Source organism: Branchiostoma floridae, chromosome 16, assembly GCF_000003815.2.
Source record: "Branchiostoma floridae strain S238N-H82 chromosome 16, Bfl_VNyyK, whole genome shotgun sequence".
Lineage (NCBI taxonomy): Eukaryota > Metazoa > Chordata > Leptocardii > Amphioxiformes > Branchiostomatidae > Branchiostoma > Branchiostoma floridae.
Window position 1 is genome coordinate 3,204,498 of NC_049994.1, and position 4,172 is coordinate 3,208,669.

Consider the following 4,172-nt stretch of genomic DNA (forward strand, 5'->3'; position numbering starts at 1 on the left):
AAACATGGACCAGAACAAACAGGTCGATGCCGCGGTGGTTGACTTTAGCAACGCATTCGATACCGTGCCTCACGAACGTCTGCTGAGCAAACTCGAGCACTATGGCATTTCTGGCCTTCTTCAGTCTTGGCTTAGGGCCTTCCTTGCGGAGAGAACCCAGCGGGTTGTCTTTGACGGTGGAACATCTCAAGTACCAGCCAATTTTCGCCCGCACTGACACCTACACATTCTCATACTTGCCAGAACAAGCCCGAGTGGAATTCCCTGCCTGGCACGGTAGTAAGTGTTGAGTGCTTCCGTGCCAGGCAGAAGGGCTGCCCGCCCTTACCCGGGACTTCACCCCCCCCCCTACTTTGCCCCACGCGGGGTCATCCGGGGGTATCTATGATGATGATGATGATGAATTACAACAAAACAAGAAGACTGTCTCGACCTAATTATAATAATTTCGCTTTGTTGCTTCCAGGATCTTATTGGTGCCATAAGGCCCGGTTCAACCAGAGGACCTGAAACTAAGTTAAGTTGTTGTTTGTTTTATGGGGTGTGAAATGGAAACATATTGCAGAGATGGGCTGGGACTAACTTGTCATCTGCATGATAGGAAGTAAATAATTTTTGAGGTTACCTTAACTGTAAAAAATCTCTTGGTTGATGGTAAGGCGCTTGAGTGTGTTTTGTTGACATCTCGAGTGATGATGCAGGTAGGGGTTTATATCAGGACATTTTGTAAATGGAAGCTCCTTTTGCACTCAGGTCTTCAGCCCGTTTCTGTGTTGTACAGGCCTGGTGTGTGTCGCTGATTTGGTTTCTGTGACTGTGTCGATGGCCGGGATTGTATTCGGCCAGTTACTGTAAATTCTGTTGTTGTTTTTTTAACAGGGACTTCCATGATTCACCATCTGTTGTCATTTCTGTTTTATGTCGTGGTCAGTGGTTGTCGGGAACCTAGACCATTACATAATCTGCCTTGTGTCGTTATCTTGGGTCCCGAACCAAGAGAACGACACAGGCCAGAAAGGAAAACAGGTGACTGAAGAGCCTATTCAATATCAATAGTAAAATTTGCACTAGACTTCTCGGCGTCGACACAGTTACAGAAACCGAATCAGCTATTCAATGGGCTTGTATAAGGCAGAAACAGACTGAAGCCATTGCTCTCAAAATTGTAACCAAAACAAACGGCAGCATTACTTGGAATTTCAGCAAAGCGCACTCTTGTGCTTTCCATCATTCAAGAGATCATGATTATTCTCGCTATTTCTATGTTAAACCAAGAACTGAAATTACAATCACAGATCAAGTTAACTAATCCTGTCATGCCTCATTCACATAGCTAAGCTTACTTTAAGTATTAATTAGGTATAGTCTTTACCATATTTCTTGGTGAAGTTTCATTTTTGTCTCGTCTTTTATACTGAGGATCGTCGTACCGTAAGAAGAAATGTCTGGACGCGGAAAGGGTGGCTAGGGCTGGCGAAGGAAGGTGCCGAACGTGAACGATTCGCAGTCTTCCCACACATATGACAAGGTATCGTATCGTATTGTGTGAAAGCTGTTTTTGATTATAGCCAGGACAACGTTCTTTGCCAATGAATAACAAGTCATTTGTGTTGGCAAGTTTAAGTTTATAGTTTCATTTTCAATGTTTGTACCCGAAAAATTAATGCTTGAATGACTCATATGAATACATTTGTATTATGGTTGGAATGTTTGTCAGGTGCATCATGGAAAAGTTGGCATACGCATTCTTCATCTGAATATCAGATAGTCTGCATAGAGGTTTGGGGGGTCCAGTTTCTAGGTACTTGCCATTGGACAGGCCTTAATCCTTTTGTGTTTGTGGCAGCGGTGGTACGGCAGCTGATGCATATGTCTGTTTCTTCTACCGATTTGTTAGAAATGACTGAACGTGGAAAGCAAGGAACGGAGTTGGATAATGGACGTGTAAAGCGTCACCGTTACTGAAAGTGTTTCGTGACAACATCCGGTGCATCATCAAGGCACGAGTCTTTCCGAGACATAGACAAGGTATTGTACTGCATTGTGTGTCCAGTTCTTACTCGCCAATGGACAGCCGGCGTTGAGCCATTTGTGTCTGTTGCAGCGGTAGTGAGGCAGTTCATGCATGTCTGTTTCTTTTGCCGATTTCACAGCAAGGCCTGCCCGGAAAATGTGGGCAAAGGAGGTGCCAGGCATCCGAGGAGACAGTGGTCCTGGCGGAAGGCGTCTTGGTGCCACTTCCCATAGTTGGATTCGTTGAAAGTCGTCTTCATCAGCTTCTTGAGAAGACATTTCATAACTGGATGTTTAGAGGACAGTCCGTATGTCAATCATCTCTATAAGACCTGATGGACATCAGTCTTTCACGGACATATGACAAGGTATGGCACTGTGTGTTGTGTAAAATTAGGAAATCGGCCTATAGCTAGGCATTTTTGTAGCATTGTATATTGTTTGCGCAGTATTGTCAGTCTATATAAACCGACAGTAGTAACAATTGTAGGACTACCCGAAACGTTCTAATTGTGTTGTACTGTATTTTGTGAAAGTAGTTTTTTTATTGTAGGACAGCAGTCTTTTTGCTTTGTGCTGGTAAATTTAAGCTTACAGTTTCAATGTCTGGGCCCGAACAGTGCTTTGGAGAGTTTTATTTCTATAATCAAAATCAGGACTGGTTGAACAGTTTGTGTGAAGTTGCTGATGCATATATGTTTGTTCTACCGATTTGGCAGAAATGCCTGGACTTGCTAAGGGCGAAGGAGCTGGGAATGGAGGCTTCAGGTGCTACCATCACTGACGGTGCTTCGTGGCAACATCCAGTTCATCACCAAGCCAAGGAGTCATTCCGTCTCTCCAAGGCTCCTTTTGCACGCAGGGCTTCAGTCCGTTTCTGTGTTATACAGGCCCAATGTGTGACTGGTTTGGTTTCTGTGGCTGTGTCTATGGTCGGCATTGTTTTTAGCGTTACTCTAAATTCTGTTTTTTAGAAAACAGGAACATTCCTGGTTCACCATCTGGTGTCATATCTGTTTTATGTCGTGGTCAGTGGTTGTCGGGGACCTAGACCATTACATAATCTGCCTCTTGTCGTTATCTTGGGTCCCGAACCAAGAGAACGACACAGGCCAGAAATGAAGACAGGTGATTGAAGAGCCTATTTGATATAAGTAGTTTAGTCCTTTAGACACACTATACTTTTTGGTGTCGACACAGTCACAGAAACCGAATCATTGCAGACAGAATGCAAAGTGTACATTATTTATATCAAGATGTTAGATTCATGTAGTTAAGCTTGCCTATTCCCATATTTTTGAGTCAAGCTTCATGTTGGTCTCGTCTTGCAAAGAGGTTTGGAGATACTGAGCTGTGTAGACATGCGTCTTTTGTAAGCAGTCTTTGTTTTGAATATATCATATCATGCCATTCCAGTACAGGGTGACTGTCTTTTGTTGTCACTTAGCCTTTGTGTTGAAATGTATTTCAATTGTATTATTGTAATTCAGTAGATCGATGTTAATATTGCCCGTTTATTGATGAGCATAGGTTGTTTGTAGCCTTTTAAATCAGTCATTTGGAAAAATCCCTACCTAAGGCTTAGGCTGACACTGATACTAACACAAAGACACAGACACGCACACACACTAACAAACTAACCCTTCCAAACACACAATAACATACTGATGCAACATCTTTTTGTCGAACACTAATAATCAGCTCTGCCTAAGCCTTAGACTGCAAAATAACTTTCTATTCTTCGTCAATTACAAAGGCGCCAAGCTACCTCTATATCATGTACTGACCTGATTTTGGCTCTGTTGGCCACCGTGTCCTAGAGTAAGGGTAATTGTTAATCTATGTATGGAAGATGTTAAGATTTCAGTTCGATTTTTAAAGTTTATTTTTCTCAATTCATTGTGTGTTTTTTTAGATTTGCACACATGTATTTGCATATATCTATTTTGTCAATAATTGCTATCAAATAAACAGTTTGAAATCAAATGTGTAGTGTTTATTCTACACTAGTCGAATTGAAAGGAATGGATTGTTTCACCCTCCCCACACACTCAACTAGACGCAAAATGGATAGTCATACCCCCCAATATGAAAAGATTGGGTTCCCTTCCCCAGACCCTTTACCCCACGTGAAATGGTGGGTCCCTCCTTCCCCATAC

The 4,172-nt window shown here is 42.6% G+C and overlaps 1 long non-coding RNA gene across 1 annotated transcript; it reads left to right on the forward strand.

Annotated features, from left to right (window-relative positions):
- The first annotated feature begins 1,071 nt into the window (after positions 1-1,071).
- On the forward strand, positions 1,072-3,894 carry LOC118432686. The gene is made up of 4 exons (XR_004833115.1): positions 1,072-1,528; positions 1,898-2,028; positions 2,154-2,381; positions 2,733-3,894. It is a non-coding gene; the product is annotated as an uncharacterized LOC118432686 (long non-coding RNA).
- Positions 3,895-4,172: the final 278 nt, after the last annotated feature.